The 24,152-nt window shown below is 42.4% G+C and overlaps 2 long non-coding RNA genes across 2 annotated transcripts in view; both read left to right on the top strand.

The window, feature by feature from the left end:
* Nucleotides 1-8,099, top strand: part of LOC131832351 (uncharacterized) — a 138,919-nt gene extending 130,820 nt beyond the window's left edge. Inside the window, exon 6 of the long non-coding RNA XR_009354007.1 lies at nt 7,992-8,099. This is a non-coding gene — a long non-coding RNA (uncharacterized LOC131832351). The remainder of the gene's footprint in view (nt 1-7,991) is intronic.
* Nucleotides 8,100-10,948: 2,849 nt separating this feature from the next.
* LOC131832352 (uncharacterized) lies at nt 10,949-15,627 on the top strand. Its single transcript, XR_009354010.1, has 3 exons — nt 10,949-11,039; nt 14,445-14,553; nt 14,774-15,627. It is a non-coding gene; the product is annotated as an uncharacterized LOC131832352 (long non-coding RNA).
* The last annotated feature ends 8,525 nt before the right edge of the window (nt 15,628-24,152 follow it).

Here is a 24,152-nt window from a genome sequence, read left to right as displayed (position 1 = left end):
GTAATGTATACAAAACTATTAGGTTGGGAAGAGGCACCTGGCTTGTAGCAGAGACAGCTAGATGCCTTCTCAACACTGAGTCTCCCCTTTTCCTCACTAGTAGAGCTTTGCATTTATTCTAGGTGGTGATGTGCCTAGATAGAGAGTTGCGTTTCCTGAGTCTCCTGTGAGTTGAAGTTGTTGATTGGGCTTCTAGAAATGTTTAAGAATGCTGCCTCAGCTGGGAGAGGTTTCTTTTTGCCCTTTTTCTAACCTCCCTTTTCTGTCACATAAAGTAAAGATGGTGGCTGGCATTTCGATAGCCATCTTGAATCATGAGGTGACCTTAAAGATGCAATCACGTCTCTTTGCTATGAAATCTCTCAAGGGTGTGCCTCCAGGAGACAAAACTCAGAGAAGGCTCTGCTGTGTGCCAGGCCCCGTGTACATATCTGTGTATGTTAGCTCCCACTAGACCATCCTTGTTCTGGTAGAGAGTGGGGAGGAGCCCTTCTCCCCAGAGTCTGAGGTGGCCAGTGTTTTATTTGTTGTTCCTGGTCAGACTCAAGGGTAAGGCAATAAGAGACAAAATAGCTCTCCCTGGAAGTGGAAAGGAGAAGAGAGACTATGATTACAGGTTCTGTTTTGTCAACTCCTAGACTTCTGTGAGCCAAAGCTTTCTGTGACCTGATTCTGGAAATTGCAATATGCACTCTTTAGGGAGAATATTATGCCAAGTATAAAGGAATACTAATCAATACTAACCAATAGGCAAGACCTCAGCCATACTCAGGACATATGGAGAGTGACATTACCATCTTTTTAATGTAGGAGGAAGAAGAAAGAGAGACGTAAGATGTTCCTCCTAAGTGTTACTAATAAAGAGGACATTAAAAAGATCCATCAACTCTTTGGAGCTATGTGTTAAATGCAAGGTCCCCACTGAGAAATTCTCTGGAACTTAATGTGATAGCTCCAGCAATTTTACTCAAGATACAAAGCTTGGTAAGAAAGTACATTTAAAAAGGAAGAAAAAGGAAAGAAAGAAAGGCAAAGGGAGAGAGAGAGACAGTGAGAAAGAAAGAAAGGAAGAAGGAAAGAAAAGAGAAGTGAAACGAAGAGAAACAAAAAGGAAAAAGGTCCAGAAACTCGGGTAAATTTTCTCTACCACCTCGAATTAAATGCAAGACCTTTGTTGGCATAGGGTTAGTGGTTCAATGATGTTCAAAACGTGATTTCCTCAAATTTGGGAGGGGTAAGCTTATTCTAACTAGAGCAGTGGGACCCTTAGCATATCTTCTCTGCATCTGTGCAAAGTCAAGGAATTCTAGGTCATGTTCTTAGGGGTTCCACAGAATCTGTGGGACTCACTTTTAGGGGGTAACCTGAGCCTTGTCCCTAGGTTCAGCTGGGTTCTAATCTATTTTCTGCTATTTGTGCCATGGACAAGCCACGGAGCTTCATGTTGTCTGTTTTTCCTCATTTCCAGATAGTGGGATTAGAGGCCCTTGTGTGAGCAGTTTTGGGAAGCAGGAAGGAGCCATTTTGAGTGGAAATGCCTAGTGGTGGGTTTCATACAGAGCAGCACCTCCATAATGTGACTCCTGCCCACTTCCTCCCCTCCTCACTCTGGTCATGATTATGGCAGATGCCCAGAGCTGCCCCTACTGAGATGATCCCCAAGGCTGGGGTAATGGGCAGAGAATAATGCAGAGAGATATAAGGGGGGGGCCATGAGAGAGGTCCACACCGATGCCAGCAACAGGGTGGGTAAATGAGTGAAGAATTTAAAAACAATTATCAAATCAGTTAAAATGGGACTTGCTTTCCATTACCACCATGTACTCCTAATGTCAAGATAACATATCTTCCCTGAAACAAGTTTTTGATGCTCTAAATTTGAAGCAACAGCTGTGGTTATTGTTGGGTTTTAATGCTCTGTGTAAGCTTCGGATCAGCACATTTTTATTATGCTTCCTTCAATATACATTATATTCTATATGAAAGTGAATTCGGAGAATTCCTAGTTTTGTGGGAATAAGCTACACACTTTTATTTCATGAACCAGTTCATAAAGGCCTGGAATCATCTGAGCTTACATCACGTGGGGGCTGTTTCCTGGACTCCGTTGTACTGCACATTCCTGCATTTAAACACTAGATTTAGGGTAAACAATCATTGCAAAAGATAAAGAAACTGAATTTGAGTTACATCCTTTCTGTCATTCTCTGGGAGCATTTTGAGTGTTATCTCTGAAATATGAAACAATGACATTACTACACCTGGGGTAGCATGTTTTTGTTAAGTGTACATTTTAGTTCATATGTGAAATATCTTACTGAATGTGAACAATATCTTTAAAATTGAAATGTGCTCTTCTTCTGCAATTATGATTGCTTTTAAATGAAAGAATGAATCCAGTAAATAATCACCACAAGGATATAATTTCATAATTATCTGACTTGTATTTTTTGCCGACGTTTTGATTTTATTAAAATTTACTTAGAAGCTCTTAGTTTCTTTATAGAAAATAATATTATAGCTTCTTGTAAAGAAAGGATCAAAGTTCAAACCTTAATTTGGAGATAAAATTCTTGAATAAAAAGTGCTTTATTCCTTTTATGCACATACAGTATTTATTTTTTTTAACTGACAAATTATACATACAAAGTGTAGTAAAGGAGCATTTTCACTGTCTCTGAAACTTTCACTGGCTTTTCTGGCCACGCTATTTTTAATTTTATTTCAAGATTTTGATGAAAATAATTTTGTTGAACAGATGGGGATGTTACGAGTGAACTGTTTGGGGGATTAAATACACATGATAAGCCAGTGATCCCGGACTCCCTGTCCTGAGTGCGGAACACCACCTTGGCAAGTGGGGGCCAAAAGCACAGGGCTTCCCAGCTGCTGGAAGAGAAAACTTTTTCTTGGTTCAGGGCACTGGTTTTTCACAGTCCTGTGGGCTCTAACCTTAAGGCAAATAGCAGCAGCAGTAGTCAAAACAAATAGCTTCTCCAGGCATCAGGCAGATATTTCCATCATTTTCTTTCCCAAATGGCCCAGACTCAGACTTCCTTTGGTCTATTTCAGACACTCGAACAGTCTCACCTTAAAGCCTGTGCACTGGGCAATCTATGAAGGAGGGAGTAGCCACTGCATGACCCTTTCTCGATGAAATTCTTGATTGCTCCCTCTTGTCCTGGGCTGGGCTTTTTTTCTAAAGCCCCTCTGACACTGAATTAAACTTTAATTCTATCTAGGGAGGAAGCTCTGGGTTGGGTTGTACAGTACTGCTGTAGCACCAGTGAGACCGTCTGGGAGTTAATTATGCTGTAACTCTTGCTGGTTGGAGCTCATTAATTCCCCACCTCCTCAGCGCCTTCCCTTTAAAGCTGTTTAGTTATTTGCAGCTGAAGCTGCTCATCGCTCAAAAGAGTCCCTTAAGACCCAACTGTGCATCAAACAATAACCGAAGCTCTTTGTGCCCCTGCTGTAAATGCTTCTCCCCTTTCCTGGAGATGTTTCTTTGGATGAGAAAAGCTGGGATTTGCATACAGTCCAGTCAGGGCCCTCTGTCCAGTGGAACCCGGGCCAGGCCAGGGCAATGCCTTGAGTCACTGGAGGAGAATAGCTAGTCTACCTCCTGCCTGCCATTAACAGAGATGAACACAAATCTACATCAAACTTGGCTCATTTTTTTTAAAGGCCATGCCTGCAGCCCATTCATAGTTAGGGCAAGTGAGAACAAGAATTTTGGTGGCAAGTATGCAATCCATCATAGTAATTAAATGGGTTTAAGTACAGCACAAATTGGGAATGGCACAAAGAGGTCCATTTTGACATCCCAACTTAAAAAAATGAACAAAGGCAAGGAAAGTTCCTGTCCCCTGCCTCCTGCTGTCCCTCTCTCCATCTATCTCTGCTTCCAGCACCTCTCTCCATCTCTTGTTTTCCTCTGGGTTCTGGATCTCTTGGACTTTCACTCTCCGTATATCCCTGTCTCTTTTTCCAGCAGATTACTCTCTTTTTACAAAATCCTTCTTCCTCAATATAACATTACAACATCTAATAACTTAAGTAAAATCTTCAGAAGTGAAAACCAAACCAAACCAAACCTCACCCCACTGCCCCTGCTCTCAGCACCCTGCCCCTTATTTTAGGCATCCTGCCAACTCTAGCCAGAGTAATGCACTTACTCTGTGGTTAGATTTTTCATCGAGATTTCAGAGAAGTCCTCGTACTGACTCACACCACCCCTGCTCCCTCCTTTGGTTTAGGCTCTTAGGGCCACGGGAAAAATTTCGAGCCACTCAGCTAATTAAATCAGCCCCTACCTCACCCAACCTGAGCTTCCCTGTCAAGTGCTGATCTCTGGGGGATGCAAAACAAGTGGCCAAAAGCACATCTCCAGCTCTGAGCATACCATTTCCACCTGTACTCTGGAATGTATCACAGACCCTAGAACCATGTGCTGGAGTGCCAGCCATATTAGACTCATTTCACACAGCCTCACAGAGCAGCTGCCTGTGGATGGCCACGGCTGCTGTTGAGTGTACCCAGAGTGGCGGGGCACACCTGTTTAGGATGGGAAATGAAGAAGGGGACCATGTCCAATAGCAGTCACAGTGGGGACTGAAGAAGGCAGGGTGTAATTACCTTTGCTGCACCTCTCTGCCTCCCCAACATCAAGGGCGTTTATGAATTCCTCCTGATTTAAACAATTAAAAAAAAACCCATATATGGTCCTAATGCCAGGCAAAGGTGGATTACAGAAACAGTAAAATCTGCCTCTAGAGAGGAGATGACACCGGGAAGGAGAATATAGCCACTACAAACCACATTTCTGAAGGCTCTGCTCTAGGCAGATAAGACAAAGCCTGAATTTAGCATTTAAAAAAAAAATACTGAAGCAACTAATTTTCTGTAAACATATATTTTATGTGAAAGTAGTCATGGCATACCAGAGGAAGGCTATTTTTGTCGCCCTTCTCCTAAAGCAGCACGTTTTACATAGATGCAGGGGGCTTCCCCACTAATAAATGACTGCATGACAGGCCCTTCTGTCCATTAAAATGGACTCTTTCATCAGGAAGATGATGTCTGCATTTTTTATGATATTTCTTAACCAGGAATTTCTGTACTCATTTTTTCCTTTTACCTCTTTAAAAAATTATTAAATATAGCACACTTATAGAAAAGTGCATAAAATATTAATGTAGAGCCTAACAAAGAATGAAGATGAAGTCACCTTGATCTATTTCAAGGAACGGCACATTGTCACAACCCAGAAGCCCTCGTGTTACTTTTCCCCCAACCCTCTCATCTCTCCATGGAGGCTTCTCTGTTCTGGCTTTTAGAGTGACCACAGCTGTCCTTTTCTTTACAGTGTGAACACCTCTGTATCCTTAAATAGTATAGCTTAGTTTTGTCTGCTCTGAATTTTATAAAGAAAATCAGAGTGTATATTATTTTGTGTCTTGGCTTCTTTCACTCTACATCGTTTATAAGCTTCATTTATGTTGATACACCTCTAGTTTATTTGTTTCCCCTGTCATGTAGTGCCCCCCTGTATGAATATACCACAATTTACCCACTCCCACTGGCCATTTTCTGCTACATTTCTGTTTGTCTCCTGGTGTACCTGTTTCTCTAGGGGTTTTATCTAGTCTTGATGATATTTAATCTGGAAGTCTTGAAAAGATCAGGAAGAGTTTATAGGTCCCTATAAGAAAAAAGACATGCCAGGCACAGGGAATAGAGGGATGCAACCATGTGGTATGTTGGGAGAACCACGGTCCTGTATTATCAGGGTGTGATGCTAGAGCAATTCTAAAGAGAGTTCCTGATAGGAACAGGACTGTAAGTGTTACAGTGCACATTTATAATATAGGGTAACAGACACATTTTGAATCATTACCTTCACCGTGCAGGACGTGCAGGCTAATTAGAGTGGGACTATGTAGTTGGACCCAGTTATTGTGGGGCTGAGATCAATTCTGGGCAGCCTTATATGCTAGGGATCATCACATGTTAAATGGCAAAACGACATTCATCTTATAGCCCTGTCTGAGCTGGTAAGTAGGTGCCCAGGGTACTGTGTTTTGAGGAATCTGAGGCTATGTCTTGTATCAGCCGGAAAGCCTTGACTGATAGCGTGGGGCTCATGTGTCATGGAGTTGCTGATTTGTATCCAAATGCCTCTCTCTGCAGTAGATGGGGCCACTCTGGGAGAGCCCTCCACAATCCAGCTCATGCTGGTCTATGTATTGTTTACATTATTACATGTACAGTGCTGCTCTAATCACCACAGTTGCCACTGTCAACAGCATCAGCCATCTGTGTGCCTGGGAAGAACAGCTACTGGGGCAAACAAAATTTACCCCCTGTTGGCTTTCAAATAATAGCACCAGGAGGTACTGAATGTCAAGGTCTTATCTGAGGAATGATAAAACAAGGAGCTTGGAGCTTCGTGTGCTATCATTAGAGCAACCACATTTGTTATAGAAAAACGAATGACAATTTATGTTTTGAGTCTCTCTTTCTCTCTTAAACCACAACATTCTGTGCCACGAGCTGAAATGGTCCAGTATCTATAGAAGGCTGGTTTGATTCATGACTCTAACCATGTCAGTTCTGTGGTATTAAAAATAAGCCCTTGAAATTAGAGCAAGGGTTTGCTTCAGGTAACCTGGTTATGGAACATGTGCGCATCAGAGTCAGTGACCAGGAAGAAAAAGATCTATGTGCTAAATTCATATTATCAATGGGTTAATGGTGCACCTGTGGAAGACAAAGATGAGTTTCCTCATGAAACAGCCATGTTCTGAGTGTTGCCTTAGCAGTGGGAGCCAGATAGGCGGGCAGACTACAGTCCTAGGAGATGACGCACAGTAAACCTAATAGACCTCTGACTTAATATACAGAGACAAGAAACTAGACACTTCCAATGCCATACAAGTACATCTAAGGGTAGCTCCTGTTTGCCTGTGGTAGAAAAAATGACCACAAAACATTTCACACTGACATGGAGGCCGAAAATCCCAGTAGAAACCTTTCTTTGTTGTGTGAACTGGATAGGTTCTTTACCATTAGTGAATTTCAGGTTGCTCCTCTGTAAAATGAGAAAACTACTTCACAGTGTTGTTAAGTGGATCTAATCAAATGAGACTGTGTATATAAAAGTCATGAGTAAATTATATAGCACTGTACAATATTATGTATTAGTAGTAGTAGTAGTACCCCATATGGATATTTCAAGGTTCAAAAGAGATCATGTATTTGAAATCGTGTGGAAAACTCTGGAAGGGTACAAATGTAGAGTGGTAGTTGAACTAATAGCATCAAGGCTTTTAGTTATGGGTGGCTAGAGATGCTGTGAGACATATGTGAAAGAGGGTATAAGAGCACTGTGGAAATAAAAAGTTCAGAGCATTTTTTAAAATGGGAGATGAGCCCTGGAATTTTCCAGAACAGAAACATCAATGTCATCAATGTCAATGGAACTGTGAACAGGTTAGAAGTCATCGTTCAGCCAAGTCCTGAACATTTTGTATTTAATAGGCATTTTTGGTTATAAGAAAAGGAGACTGACTCAGGTTACAAGAAAGAAATGGAGATTCATTGATGGATACATGTAGACAGAGATCTGTACCACACCTCATGGGAAATTGCAAACAGCCAAGTCCCATGGAGAATGGAATGCACAGCAGGAACTGGGAGGTTATGTAGGATGAAAAGCAACTGTAGGAACTGGATTATCTTGTTGCCCTAGAGCGACAGGAGTTTCTAATTTTCTTCTGTTCATGTCCCTACACAACCAAGAAGCTCATCTTCTCCTCAGTATGTCACTTGGTTTCTGCTTTCTAGTACTCCATCCAGACTTACCTCAGCTCCTGCCTGCCCACGGTTTGTCTTGCCTGTGGCTTCTACTGTTCTACGTTCCTGCTGATTGTTTCTTAACTTCTGTTTCCTTCCCACCTTCCAACTCACAAATCTCTCTCTCTCTCTAGTTCACATTTAGACTCTTCAGGAGAGAGAATCTGAGACGTTCCATTTATCCCATTGTCTGCTGGATGTGACTTTTGTGTCAGGCCAACTCAGACTGACTGCTCTTAGGTCAGGCTTCTATACCTGGACCAACTAGTTACCTGTGGTCCAGGAGGTAAGTCACATGGTATGAATATACCAATGTATCCCTCAAGAACCCCTTCGCTTGGGGCTGTCAGTTGGGACCCTCTTGGCAGGGTGTGAGGCAGGAATCTGTTGGTGGGCACATCTTCTACAGCTTCAGGATGTATGTGAGGGTTCTTGGAGCTCTGTGGTTTACTTTCCATTACTAAGTCAGTAGAAACCCTGTAAGGAACTTTCTTTTAGGACAAACAAATTAAACATACTCATACCCCATACAAAAATATGATGATGATGGTAGAGAAGATGAAGGAGGAGGAGGAAAGAGAAAGAAGAAAAGTGTGAGGATTTTGAGATATCTTGTGTGAAAGCCTTTCTCTGAAAGCCACTCTGAAAAGAGACAGGAAATGTATGTTCTCGAGTGCCAGGAATAGTGTACTTGGCCCAAATTGAGAATTATTTCAGATTCTGGTTATTTTACCTAAAGTAGAAGCAAAGAAGCTTCTTCAAGATCCTTAAGAATCCCAGAATTTTGGAACAGAAAGAAAGCTTGAGGTAACCCCCCTCTTCGTTTTGCAAGGTCTAACCCCTTCACCATAGAGAAACAGAAATGTAGGTCCCTAGGGAGAGAGTGCCTTTGCTCTGTGACTGCAGAACAAAGGAATGGTTTCAGCTAAGGGATTCTCTGCCCTCAAACTGCTAACTCTGGTCAGATGGATCCCACTGGGACCCTTGTGGAGATGAAAACTTGATTGGCTTGAAAAGTTTACCCCTGCCATTTGGGGTAGCTGGCCTGGAATGGTTGTCAATATTGCTTTTATAAAACAGAAATCTGCTTTTTCTAAGAGGGTGGTGTATTTTCTAAAATTTGTCTTTAGCCCTTGGGTGTTTCCATGTCATTTCTGTATGTCCCATTCTCACCTCCAATTGACTCAGCCTCAAAGTTGTTCCCAAATATCTAGAAGAAGGAGCCATCTTGGTCTCTGGTCGGCCTATTAAGGCTGTGGCCACTAAGAGCAAAAACAAACCAAACACCACTAGCGAAATGCCCCGGCAGCTAAACCAAACTCTGAAACTTAATCACACAAACAATGGCCATCCTGGGTGAGCCTTTTATAAATTTTGTGTCCTGCCAACAAAAAACATAAACAATGTTGCCACTGGATTTTTAAAAAACTTCACGAATTACGGTGATAGCCAAGATTCTCATTATTTTTAAGTGATAAACAAAATAACTAAAATATGCATTAGGTATCTGCAGTTTTAACTGCATGGCCTTGGGCAAGTTACTTAGTCTTTGTACTTTACTTTGTTTCTCATCTGAACACTGGATTATTAATTATCCTAGCCCTGTGTATGGCTTATAGCAAGTGTTTAATAAATACCACCTATTAATATTACATACCATTTTATTTAGTCATCTTAAGAACTTTATGAAGAATGAAACTTCTGTGAAGTGAAGTAATTAACTTAATTTCTAGAAGGTACTAAGGGAGATAGAGGAATAGGAAACAAATTTTCTGACTTCAGTTAGGTGGCCTTTTTGCTCATCAGAACTACTACCCACAAACGCTATAGTTGGGAGAATGTTCTGGAGAAGTTCCCAGAGCTGGAAAATATCTTCCTGCTTTTCTCTTCTTCCCCAAAGAGGGCTGAGTAGGGGGAACCTGGATCTGAGTCTCCGCACCCAGGATTCAGGGGCCCCACCGCAGTCCCTATCTCGAGGTTCCTTTCCTACCGGGCATCTTTTGAGAACTTCTTGAATGTTCACCACCCCTCTTCCCTGAAAGGTGGAAGGATCCTCGACTCTGGAGGTGTTTGAGGAGAACTGTGTCCCTCCTCCACCTCTGCCTATGGTTGGGCCTGTCTGCCATTCCTTAAGAGACCTCAAGCCCTTCTTGCCACAGAAGCAAGGCTCCTTGCCTCGGAAAATCAACATAAGGCTCACCAAGTTTCACTTCCTTCTTGGGGTAGCTAATGTGCATGGAGTTACTCAATAAGATTTATCAAGGGGCCCACATAAAACATGGCAGATTTTTCTTAGGTGATGAAAAAGGTGGCCCTTCCTGGGGAAAGGCCACCCTGCTGGCCACCCCTTCCAAAATAGTCCTGTGGACTAAAGTTCTAGAAAGTCCAAGGAATGGCATGGGCATGATTTTATTGGCACCTGTAAATAGGCAAATTGGCAGCTCTTCATTTTCTTCTTCATGGACAGATGTGGCAGTGGAGCTTGTCCTTAGATGCCTGCCAGAGGCTAATTTGACTGCAGTTGGTATTGTGGAAGAGATCAGTGAAAACTGAAGTGAAAGGAAAACTAGGATTCAGAGAAACCAGGAAGAGTCTGGAACAGGACTCGTGTGTAGGTCATCTGGAAAGCATGTACCCTTAGGAACTATGCATCATAATAGCCTTGAGAAGAGAACATGGGTGGGACGAGGTAGAGAAATGTCCGTGCGCCCAGAAACCCACTCAAACGCACACACAGCCACATGTGAACCCCTAAAACAAATGTGGCTCCTAAGACTTAGCCCCCAGCTTATTACGTAATCACTGAACTTGCTGGCTTGCTTGTGTGACTCAGGAAAAGATTTAGACTATTTCCACTCCTTCCATAGACCACTCCTAAATGACCAGATGAGAACAAGTCCATGGCCTGACCTATCTGCCAGCAGCCCATGAATGTTCCAGACGGTGCAGAACTCACAGCAAAGGAATTAATATTCTCCTTGTTCCCCACCCCCCCACCATGAAGAAACAAAGGCCTCCACTCTTGACCCTGGCATTCCCTTGCTGCTGTCTTCTCTTCCATGACACCTAGGTTTGATTTTTCTTTATCTTAGGTATTCCAGTGAATATTTGCTGAATTTTAATTTAGATTGAATGCAATTCAGAAGACTGAGGCCTTCCAAATTTCAAACCTCCTGAGAAAGGTGTGTATGTGTGTGTAAGAAAGAAAATTTCTCTGCTTGTCTCCTCACCGAAAGGTCTTCTGGGATCTCTGAGCTCAACCCAAGGAAGAAAGCAGATTGGTTACCTCCGTCTGGTGGGTTTTATCAAAATGTGATAAAACAAAGTAATGAAAAATGGTGGGCTGAATTCATTATCATTCAGCGAGGGGCTCTGTGCAGGTAACGGGGCTGTAACTCACTTGCCTCATGACAGTTTTTATTGCTCTGTTTCAGTGCAGTTTTGCAGAGTGAGGGGAATTGCCCTATACAACAGATGTGGGGGACCTTTTTCTTTTTCCCTGTCCTGTGGACGGGCCCTGAGGCTCAGCGCAGTGACTCACTGCTGTGGTATTATATGCCTCCAGATTAAATGTGTGCTGTGGAAAGTGTGGGGCAGGATTTATCAGTGAGAGTTCTTTCTTTGAAGTATCAGGGCAGGCTACTTGGCTGATGGTTTCTGGAACCTGGCCAAGCCCCAATATGCTGTGAAAATAGCCGTCTTAGGTTTTCTTGGCACACGAGCACATTTGCCCTTGATTCTCAGACCTCCACTGCTTTCTGATGTCTTTGAGGCAAGTGTTCTTGGGAATTAGGGCCCAGGGCCAGATTGTAACCCTGCCTGTTTGTGCCCCTTCAAATGCTCCCCTCTGAACATGGTTTTGATGGCTCCAGATACCGGTTGTAACACCAACTTGAATAAGGATATCCTTGAGTTCCCAAATACAGGCTGGCCTCCTGAGTTGCTTTCAGGCATTTGTGTATAAATTTCTCCCTAACTCGCATTTCCTGCTGCTCTGCCCCCACTAACAAAATGTGGATGCTTAAGGGGTTTTACTGCAACAGTGCTTTCCACTACAATGTGTCTTTGCATTTCCAGCTTGAAACTAATGCAATATGCATGTAGAGAAAAACCTCAGTGCCATTACAACTCTACCAGTAAATTAAGAAAAAAAAAAAAAAATCCACCATTCTCTAGTGAAAAATCTATCATCTATCTGCCTGCCATCTTTCTCCTCCTACCTCTACTCATTGTCATACTGTTATTAATTTTGAGAACAAAGGACATAAAAAGCTAGTTATGTGAGATTCCCAGACACCCTTCCAGAGGTGAATACATTGGCTACATTTCTCATCACCCAGCTATTGTAATAAATAGCTTCCTTGTAAATGCAGATTTCCCAATAGACTCCCCATTTCAGGTTTCCCTCTAGCCTGAGAACCAGACTCTGTCCTTCCTGATTTAAATCTTGCCAGCCTGTGTTGGAGAAGCCATGGATAACCTTGCTGAGCATCTATCTGCCTCTACTTGCTGAGAGGGCAGACTCTTTAATAAGGGCAACCTGATGAGATGGGACTTGGATCTGAGAGAGGGCTCAGAAAGCTGTCGTGTCCATGTCCATTTACCTCCTGGTTGAAGATGTAAATGAATGTAGTTGCCAGCTGGGTTCTGTTATGAACTGACTTGTCCCCAGCCTCCAAATTCCTATGTTCACGTCCTAACTCCATCACCTTGGAAGGTGACCTTATTCGGAGATGGACACTTTGCAGAAATAATCAAATTAAAATGGGATCCTTAGGGCAGGCCCACATCCAATATGACTGGTATCTTACAAAAAAGGGAAATTCAGGGACACTCACACACAGGGAGAATGACATATGAATGTAAAATAGTCACACACAAGCCAAGGAGAGAGGTCTGGAACGGATCCTTTCCTATAGCCCCCAGAAGGGACTGACTCTGCTGACACCTTGACCTCGGACTTCTGCCTTCCAGAACTGTGAGACAATACATTTCTGTTTTCTAAGCCATTTAGTCTGTGGTACTTAGTTACAGTAGCCCTAGCAAACTAATATAGGTCTCTTGGACAGCAGACTCTGAGGAAGGGGTTGGCATGAAGGAAGTTTGTAAGGGAGTACTTTTGGGATAAATTCCTGTAGAAAAGAAGAGAAAGAAGCAGACTGGGAAGAGAGAGACATCAAGCTGTGCTGAGATGTACTGTGCTGAGGCCACTGAAGGCCTCAGCTGACTCCATGGGAAATTCTGGAACTCAGATGGCCCTTCGAGTTAGAATGTGGGTCTGGGTCTTTGTCCCCTCCTGTCAATCTATTTTTGAGTGTGGGCTGCCTCTGGAAGGAGGTATGACCTTGGGCAAGGTGATTTTCTTCAGCCAATATAATTCCTGAAGAAGGTTGATAGTAGGGACAGTGTTTTGGGAGCAGACCCAGCTGTTGGGGGCATGAGCCCTTCATTCCTCAGGAAGGATCTGGGTGGCACATCACAGCACCCACCATGAAGGCATGTCATAATAGATTAGTTGGCTGAAGGATGGCTTGTCATATTTCATGATTTTCAAAATGAAGTTTAGCTTTGGAAGTTGTGGTGCTCTGTTCAGTTCACCTTTCCTCATCTATCTTAGAGATGAAGCAGGCTGTGACCCCCCCAGCCTGGAGCTTCTTCTGGGAGAGAGGTGGGCTGTTGGAGGGGTATCACTCAGTATCCAGACAGAAAGACAGAAACTGCTCTGGATGGTTTACATGGAGGGGGATGAATAGAGAAAAATTTTACAAAGAAACTAGAAGGGCTGGGGGCAGCACAAAAAGGAGTGAGTTGTTCCGCAGAGATCAGGATGCTGGTTTTGCCTGGGGTTGAAGCCTACAGGCCCACACTCTCTGCTGAGCTGCTGTTGCTGCTACAATTGTTGTTGGATCTGTGCTGTTCCCTCTGAACGGGAACCCAGGATGCCACATTTTGATGCTGCTGAGACCAGGGCTGACACTGCCAGAGCTCAGATTCAACTGGAAGCTTCTGGGCCCCATCGTTGCTGGTCCCCTTACTATTGTTGTTAATGGTACTGCCAGCAACAGGCAAAAAAGCCTCTTCTTCCCCATATCTTCTAGTTTCCCCTGTAGCAAGCAGACTGGCTCCCAGTCCCCTGCTGTAGAGAGGAGAGCATGGAAGAACAGGTAGGGGTCTGGGACATCAGATGATAGTCCTCTGTGGGGCCACTCTGAGGGACACTGGTCAATCAATGGTGCTGAGAAGGAGGACCAGTGACTAGGAATGAAGCATCACAGAGAAATGGCCAGGAAGCTCCTTCCCAGGTCTGAGGAGGGGACCCATCCACAGAGTAGTGCACAACTTCAGAATTTGATTCATCTTCTTACTACTGTCTATTTCCTGCTCCACATCTCTCTATTCCCCCTGAGGAGAACAGAAGTTTCCCAACCTATCTCATGCCAAGGCCATCTTGGTAAAAAGGAGCTTTGTTTTGAGAGGTTATGTTAATTATGATCTTGTAGAAACCAAGGCTACTAGCTCTCAGCCAATATTCTCTTGACCACACCATGTCACTGCTGCAGACTTGCTTTCCTTTTCCTTTTTTCCAGTTCTTAATAGGAATGCTGGGTCACCATGAAGCACAATGTGACATTGACCACAGAAGTGCCTACTTGATCAACAAAACTACCCGGGCCCTTCAGTTAAATACCTAGGAAGGTAAGAATTTCTGGTTATTTGATTGTATTCACCAAATAAATGTTCTTTGGACACATTTATTTCTCTGGGACATTAATAAAATAATAGCATCTACCTTATCATAAATAAAATTTCTTGTGTTTATGGTCTATTAACTTTTTCAAAGTGATTTTACATCATTCTCTCAGTAGCCTTGTGATACATTCTAAGTTGCCCTTCATTCATCCATTTGTTTCTTCAGGAAATATTTCCTGGGTGCCAACTACGGGCAAGTGTTTATGTTACATATAGAAGAAGAATACAAAGAAGAAGAAGAGGAAGAAGGAGGAGGAGAGGAGAGGAAGGAGGATGAGGAAGGGGAAGGAGAAGAAGAAATATCCCTATAAAAGCATCTATCTTTACAAAGAAGGAGTCTGCTTTTACAAATAAAGCAACTAAATTTCAGAAAGAAAACTTGTCAATGATACCAAAATTTTAGATGGGCAAACCCAAGCCATTCGGATGAACAACTCCTATCTCATTGAAAACTAAGATGACATGTTCAGTAGCATTCAGTTCCAAAGATTCTAGTTAATGTCTCTTATTATCTCAAATGTCATTGATTATAGATTGATATGTGCTTGGTATAAGGTTATTATGATGATTTTCATTTGTCCTCATGGAAGGTGACAGAGCAGGCTTGATGTTTTCCACATTGCTTCTCTCTGTAGATACAAAATAAGCAATATATTGTATTCCTTCTGCCTAAGCATGTGGTTGGTATAATTTTTCCACAGACAGCTGAACTCAACAGCCTGTGCGTGGTGGTTCAACAGGAGTACAAAATGGTAGGTGATAAAAGTTGTTAGAAAAGATTCCTGGGACTTCACTAGGCACTGCTACCAGAGCCACCCAGTCAGATTACATGGCAAGCTCAAAGGTGCTGCCAACTCTTACAGACCAGATTCTTCTCACCTAGAATTTAACCCACCAACCAGATCCCATATTGCTCCTGAATTTTAGAGACTTGGTGAGAATTTTATCAAGCCAACACTGCAGTTAGTAACCACCAAGAACATTATTTTAGCCAGCTAGCAATTTCTTTCAATCATGAGATATCTTTGAGTATTTCTTCAAATCATACTTCTGATTTCAAATAATAAGCTGAACACATTCTTCTCTCTTTTGAGCTATCAGTGCGCTCAGCAGAGGCACTGATGTTACCATGGTTTCCTTAGTGATGCAGGTGTTAGGAAGGGGAGAGAGAGTGTGGTTGGAGGAGGCAAAGAATGAGTAGAGAAAGAGACCTTGATATTCTTTGTCGGGGGTGCCAGCAAGATTGCACTCTGCATGTTGGGAATGAGGGTCCCACTGGTGAAAATCACCCTGGCAACGGAAGCTTTGTTCCCCTTACTTAAAAATTGTGAAGCATATTCTGTGAGGCAGGTATTTTTTTATTTTAACTCCTAGAATAGACAACTAATTTTTCCTGATACATCTGGGATGTTTCCTTAAGACCACAAAGAAGAGAAGACAGTTTTGTGTTGCCACAGTTGTATATGGGTTTAATTTGAAACTATTAGTTTCGTTAGTCTTTATATTCTAATTATATCTCTACATTTCACCCTGTAACACTTTATTGCTCAAACAATTTGGCTCAGAAAGTAATTGCCATGCTCTTGCATAGAGAATATACAAAACAAAGGATTATTGTGCCAGGGCTGGAAGGAGTGTTTTTTGATTAATTGTCATCCCCTTTGGTGTTTTCAGTAGGAGCCAGCCCCGAATGTTCAGGAAGGCATCTGAGTGTTTGGGAGCCATCAAGCAAGCCCTGCTAGGGTGTGGGCTTCCCTGGACAGGTTTCTGACTAACCACCCACTCCTATCAGGACTTAAGGACAACATTTATTAAGGTTTTCTTAGGATGCTAGGAAATCTGTTGTCCCGACAGAATGAGAGAAGATATTTACAAATGACATATCAGATAAAGGGCTAGTATCCAGAATCTGTAAAGAACTTCTCAAACTCAACACCCAAAGAACAAATAATCCAATCACAAAATGGGCAGAAGATACGAACAGACGTTTCTGCAAAGAAGACATCCAAATGGCCAACAGACACATGAAAAAGTGCTTAACATCACCCGGCATCAGGGAAATACAAATCAAAACCACAATGAGATACCACCTTACACCAGTCAGAATGGCTAAAATTAACAAGTCGGGAAATGACAGTTGTTGGTGAGGATGCGGAGAAAGGGGAACTCTCCTATACTGTTGGTGGGAATGCAAGCTTGTGCAGCCACTCTGGAAAACAGTATGGAGGTTCCTCAAAAAGTTGGAAATAGAGCTACCTTACAACCTAGTAATTGCACTAATGGGTATTTACCCTAAATATACAAATGTTATGATCTGGAGGGGCATGTGCACCCCAATGTTTGCAACAGCAATGTCCACAATAGCCAAACTATGGAAAGAGCTGAGATGTTCATTAACAGAAGAATGGATAAAGAAGATGTTTTATACACACACACACACACAAATCATATATAATTGTCTTTCTCTGATGCTAAGCAAACAAATCAGAGAAAAACAGTTATCATATGATCTCACTGATATGAGGGATTTGAGAAAAAAGACAGAGGATCATAGGGGAAGGGAGGGAAAAATGAAACAAGAGAAAACCAGAGAGGGAGACAAACCATAAGCAACTCTTAATCTCAGAAAACAAACTGAGGGTTGCTGGAGTGGAGGAGGGTAGGAGGCATAGGGTTGCTGGGTGATGGACATTGGGGAGGGTATGTGCTATGGTGAGGACTGTGAATTGTGTAAGACTGATGAATCACAGAACTGTACCCCTTAAACAAGTAATATATTATATGTTAATTAAAAAAAAATCTGTTGTCTATTTCTGAGATATTCTTCCCTTGGTTGAAGTACCTAGATGTTGCCACAAGGTCCATGGAGTGTGAAGACCACCCGGAGATTTGACTTTCCTAATAGTCCCCTTTCATCTTGTAAGTCAAAGTAACTCTGCAATAATGTAATAAAATAATATTAAAATTAAATAAAATACACATAAGATTCACCATCTAACCTGTCCTTGGGTATACAGTTCAGTAAAATTCATTCACACCATTGAATACTTGATCTCCAGAACTCTTTTAATCTTGCAAAATGGAAACTCCTGAGCCATTAAACAGCAACAACCCATTTTTCTCTCCCACCAGTCCCTGGACACCAGCTTTCTACCTTCTGTCTCTATGAATTTGACCATTTTCATACAGTATTTTTTTTTTCTTTTGTGACTGGTTTATTTCACTTAGCCTAATGTCCTCAAGGTTCATCCATGTTGGAGCACGTCGGAGTATGTATCAGAATTCCCTTCCCTTTTTAGGCTAGATACAATATTCTGTTGTATGTATATGGCATATTTTGTTTATTTTATTTATCTATTCACCCACTGATGGGCACTTGGGTTGCTTCTACTTTTTGGCTCTTGTGAATAATGCTGCTAGGGACATGGTGTACAAATACCTCTTCAAGACCCTGCTTTCAATTCTTTTGGCTATATACCCAGAAGTAGAATTGCTCGATCATGTGTCAGTCTTATTGTCAATTTTTGATTGTCGATTTTTGATTGTCGATTTTTGAGGAACCTCCATACTGTTCTCTATGGCAGCTATATAAGTAATTCCCACCAACAGGGCACAAAGCTTCCAATTTCTGTTCCTCCTTGTCAACACTTCTCTTCTGTTGGTTTGTGCTAGCCATCCTACTGAGTATGAGTGACCCTGGGTTGTATACTGAGCATGTGCATTTTCTCTCAGGAGCTATAATTGTCTTTCTTTGTCATTTACGAAGGCATAGTGGAATACAGGGGCTTTTGAGTGACTTTGAAAGGCTGAGAACTTGAGTCTGCTCTAATTTGTCTTTTGTAAAGGAACTCATTCCCACATTTTGGTATTCTAAGTAACAACTTATTTGTGATATTCCTCATGAGTTATTGAGATGGAGCAGTCAGTCATGGCATCACAATTGAGAATCATTCCTCACTGAATTGAGTTTTTAATTCACCATGGATTCTTGTCATACACCCAAAGAAAACAGTACATTCTCCCTTAGATGGCTGCTACAAAAAGGGAGGGTAAAGCAAAAGGACAAAAGGAAGCCCATCATGTAATGAGATTTTATTTCCCCCCAAGTGGTTTAATCAGGGACGCTTATTAGAAACAATGTCTCTCATCATCTACAGAAACTCTGAAGTCCAAGGTTTGGAACCCAAACCAGAACATCTATCACTTCTCTCATGTCAGTATTTAGTGATTATGTTTTTGAGAGTGAGTCCTACCTATCCAACTTGGTTATTCAGTAGCATCCAGAGAGAAAAAGTTATGATGATAAATTTTTTCCAAGGTTTGTTTTATTCAAACAGCCTTTGTTTAGTTGAGCAGAAATTTATGGGCTCCCCTCCACACCTCCCCAGCAAGGAATTTACATCTGAAGAGTGCTGCAGATCACTTAAATAGCATTCCAAATGCACAGTGGCTCTTCAGGCTCTGCAAAGACCACAAAAAGCCCAGGATGACAAATGTTAGAACGTAGCAAAAAGAAAAAAAAAAAAATGGAAGAGCAAAAAGACAGGCACTTGGCTGGGGCATCTGGTGTGAACTTGTTTCCCAGCAATTTGCCTTCAAGGCCAAGGGGAAGAAGACAAGGTATGTAGGTAGGATGATGCCAGAAATGCCAACAAAATATTCCAGTGTGTTCTGTGACTGAATGATTTCCAGTATTGCTTTACCTAACTGCTTTAACTATAGTCAATGAGTCCTTAGGTAATTAAGGCAGAACACTTTTTTGTTTTGTTTTTTATTTTTGTCTTCAGCTGTAGTTTGCATTTTAAAGAAAGACTCAAGGATACTGGAAACTCAAGGCTGAGTGTTTTAAGGCAGGAGATAAGAATGTGAGACAATGACATCCCTGGGAAACCCTTCCTTTACTTATCCAGTACTCAGAACAAATTAAAGAACAGAGGGAAGTCCAGGATTCTGTGCTCGGCTTGTCCCATGATCCTGTGTGTGGAGCACAGCTAACCATCCAATCCTACAGATAGGCTTCCAAGTAGAGGCCATCTTACTTGACCCTCCCACACTCACTTCTTTGTTCAGATTATTTCCCAAGACTGGCCTGACATCTCTCTCTCTACCTAGTTTTTTCTCTTTTTAAATGTGTAATTTTGCCTTTAGGAAACCTTCCAAGAGTAACAGTGAACACACACTCAAAACTCAAAAACTACTGTCCTGGAGAAGTGGTATAGGGTAGTGGTTACGTTGGGGGTTTCTGGGTCAGACCACATGTGCTCAAATCCTGGGTGTCCCATTTGCAAGCTATGTGAACTTGGGCAAGTCTTGTGAACCCTCTGGGCCACAAGTTTCACATCCATCAGAGAAGGATAGTGATACAGTCCTGTGCCCCTTTCCTCCCTACCTCCAGGGTTGCTGTGAGCACCGAATCATGAGAAACACTCACAAGAGCATCTGCATGTAGTATGTGTCATGCAAGTATCCGGTGTTATTGCCTCCTGGGCCCTCTGTTCCATTTCTTCCTGCTCGGCTTGTGCAGGGGAATGTACAAAATCCAGCTTTGTGATCTCTACATAATTCACACTTTTAATCTCTTTGTATTCCATTGAGGTGAAGTCTGGGAATTTATTCACTTTTCAGGCTTTCAAAATATTAATGACCTGACTATGAAATGGCCTTTACTTACTCATGAGTTATTCTCCTCTTTCCTTTTTATTTTCCACTTTTTTCTTCTCCTTTTTTTTTTTTAAATTTATTTGACACAGAGAGATGACAAGCAGGCAGAGAGGCAGGCAGAGAGAGAGGAGGAAGCAGGCTCCCTGCTGAGCAAAGAGCCTGATGCGGGGCTCAATCCCAGGACCCTGAGATCATGACCTGAGCCGAAGGCAGCGGCCTAACCCACTGAGCCACCCAGGTGCCCCTCTTCTCCCTTTTTTGATTTATCCTCATACCAGAAGATATTACAATCTTCCCCACCCCTCTATGCTCCAGAGGTGTGGAGGAAATAGAAGTTTAACTCCAGTATGTATGCTTTGCTTTACTCAAAAACTGGAGAAATTAATTTAGCTTGATTTTTGTTAAATATGCTAGGTTTAAAAAATTTTTTTTGTGTTTCTGTTATTGTTGCTGGTTTGTTTTTTTTTTTTTTTTTTTTTTTTTTTTTTTTTTTTTTTTTTTTTGTCTCTAGGAAAGAAAAGGGAAGAGTGGCTGTTTTACAATGAGGGCACTACCCAGAGACACACACATCACACACATTCAAGTGTTTATTTTATCCTTATATAGAGTTGGCCCAACCTGAGAGCCAAAGGCAACCATGGTGGCCCAAGAAGGTCCGGCAAGAGAAGAAGACTGATGATTCTTTCTGAGGAGGGCTTTAGGGAATGGCACTGCCTCTGGCATAACCTTCCAGAACCTCCAGAACATTCTCTGCTCCTCCTTGACCTACCTCTGGGGTCCTTCAGGCTCTGACGCCCTCTCAGCACCTCCCAGAATTTTCTAGAGATCCCACCACTCTACATGCCCACATGAGTATCAGTCCTGTGAGGATCCTACTTGTTGGCACTACCTCAATCACTGCCCACAGGCCTAGTGCCCAGTAACCATCCTCACAAATAGACCTGGATGGCCAGATAAGGCCTGGTGACAACAGCCTGCAGGCCGTGACAGGACCTCACCAGATGGGAGGCCATCCTTGTACACCCTGGTGCCCGTTCCATATGGGAACCTGAATCCAGAAGAAGACCTGTTTGGTTGAGCTGGGGACAACGGAGACTCCGTCCCAGACAGCAACAGCAGGACACCCATCCCACCCCCACCCCAGGCTCCTGCTCCCTGCTAAGAAAGGAATGAGGGACTGGGGGGCTTCTCTGGGGATTCCCAGGCTGGGTAAGTGCAGAAGCATTCTGATGAGTCAGCTTTCTGGTTGTGGACTGGGAACCCTGCCTGGGAATTAAGCCCTTCGGTAATGATATGACAATTGTTCCCTTCTGTGACATGTTGGCTGTGTTGTCAGCACAACCAGGACACAAAGCTCTTGTACATATGTACTGTCTTGTTTAAAACAGGACACACTGGGGATTGTTCTTATTATCACTCTACAATAAATTTAATTCTGCCCTGATTTTTAAGAGCCAAGGACATTAGATTCTGTATTTGTACCCTCAGAATGCAAGTTGGCCCTTGAAATACTGGACACATAGGATGCATCTTTTTGAAGCTTTAGTTCTTAATATGTAAGTAATATAAGATACTAGCCTTGGACTAACTGTCCAGGTGATGGGTTGACTCTGTCTTTGGGAGAACTTGGTAGAAAAACATGAGAAGCGTTTTTGTGATTTGGTGACTAGTGACCTTGACTGTCTCTCTGGTTATTCTTGGAAGAGCAGTGATTTCTTGCGCACCCCATGCCCAGCAAAACTGGGAGGTAGGGTTTTGGAGAAAATGCCAATGAGATTCTAATCTGATAAAATTTCTGATACATGGTTATGTTATCATAGCTATTCCCACTATGGTAGTCATTATTGCTCTGATGTAATAAAAGGACAGGTGGCCCAGAAATGGTGATGAGATCACCTTGCCTATGCACTGAGAACCAGTGTTCTTCAACGTGGTTCTCTCCAGATTTTAATTTTTTCCAGTCAGCAGAGCATGTAAATTCACAAATATGAAAAAAATTTTGTTCCAAAAATGTGTCTCAATTTACAATTATTTTGTGCCTGCATGCAACCATACTACACTCAGACTGTCTAATGAATGGTAACATTGATTACTTTGATCTTTATGTTTTTCTCAAGAGTCCAGGCAGGAAGGTTTGCCCTGGGTACTAAGGAGCTGGTAACACACGGGGTGGTTCACATACCACATTAATAAGCTCTAGATACTTCTTCTGGACAGCAATATCAGCCAGTTATACATCGAGGTTCAGTTGAAGATTCTCACCTGCAGAGGAAAAGAATGCCACTGCTGTCCTTCAGTTAGTTGTCAGCAACTGGGAGGAGTGACAGGCATTTAAGTGCGGACACAGCCTTATTTTTCACACAGGTGGACATTGTGGTCAGTTTCTGCTGTTACACACCAAATACATAGTGGCAGTCTCTTCCCAGTCCTTATGCACCTAGCCAAGCTACAGCTCTGGGCAAGTAGCTCTCAGATAGAGAGAGGACACACACCGAGCTTCCAATTTTTCTATCATTTACTACTGCATTTGACTTTGAGCAAGAAACTTCATTTCTTGGAGTATCAGTTTGTATAATGGTAAGATATGATATCAACTTTAAGAGATGATGATTATCTTTAAATGAGATCACATGTGTGTTATGGACTGAGCACAGAGCCTGGCATGTAGTAGGTGAACGAGAAACTCTAAGACCTCCATAGTGGGTAGCAGCAAAGAGGTTAACATTATTTTCTCGCTCTCCAAACACGCATATAACCTCCCCTCCCCCACAACCCAGAAATGCAGCCACGCAGAAGGCTGGATTCCAGCATATTCTGAAGACAGGAGAGAGTATCCTCTACACAGACACCCTGTGACTGGTCATCCCTCTTGTGCTGTCCCAGTGAGACACAAGGATCAGGCATTAGCATTCTGCTCATAGAGAATATGTCCATCTTTAAGCTGGTTAATAAGCCACAAGGAATTTAACTTACCCTGGGACATTGGCTAATACCAGTTTCTCTTTTAGACAAGACAGGCTGTTGCCTCTGTATCATCACTAATGAGGCCATTACCATCTGCATCTGAGAGGGACTGTGACTCTCTTCCGAAGCTCAGGCAGAGCTATAGGCCACACAGCCACGATTCATCTCCTGTTTAGTAATCTTGGCAACTCTCTTGGTTGGGCACTGCTGCCTCAGTGAAGGGAAGAGGCAGAGAAGAAGGGGGCGGAGGGGAGGATGATGGGACACTGGGATCCCTGCTGTATTCTGTAAAATTGTTAGTCTTCATTACCATGAGAGCACCTCCATTTCTGCACAATATTTTATACTCAATCAATTCCTGGCGACATCACCAGAGATTGATGTGTGCCTACCAAATAAGCTTGGGAATTTTTAATGTTGTTATTTGTTTAGATCATATTTTTGCCGACAACACTACTATTTTAATTGTTGTCAGGTGCACAGAATAGCTGTGCTGAATAGCTATCCTGAAACTATAACTTTTTTTTTTAAATGAAGCCATTATTCTTTATTTGATTTGGTTCATTGCCACTGGCAATGGGGACCAAGAGCTGAGAATCCTACCTGAACAGATTTTTGTGGGTGAGACTTGGGAATGTTTACTCATTTTTAAGTTTCAACTTTTTTAGATCAAAAACTGGGATGAGAAATGACCACTGGAGAGCCTGAAACCTTTGAGATTGCCTGATGTGAAGACACCGTGGCCACATAAAACATGGCAGTGGGCACCCAAGTCCCCAGGCCCTTACTGATCCAGATGGCACCTGACCATTTAAATCCTTGCTTGGTTTCAGTGCCCAGTTAATGTAGGAGTTTATATGTTTCATAAATTTGTATCAGACAGCTGTTGATTGCTGATATGGAATTCAAAGTGCCTGTGC

The sequence above is a fragment of the Mustela lutreola genome, chromosome 5 (assembly GCF_030435805.1).
Source record: "Mustela lutreola isolate mMusLut2 chromosome 5, mMusLut2.pri, whole genome shotgun sequence".
Taxonomy (NCBI): Eukaryota; Metazoa; Chordata; class Mammalia; order Carnivora; family Mustelidae; genus Mustela; species Mustela lutreola.
Note: the sequence above shows the minus strand (reverse complement) of the source record. Positions and strands in the feature narration are given on the sequence as shown.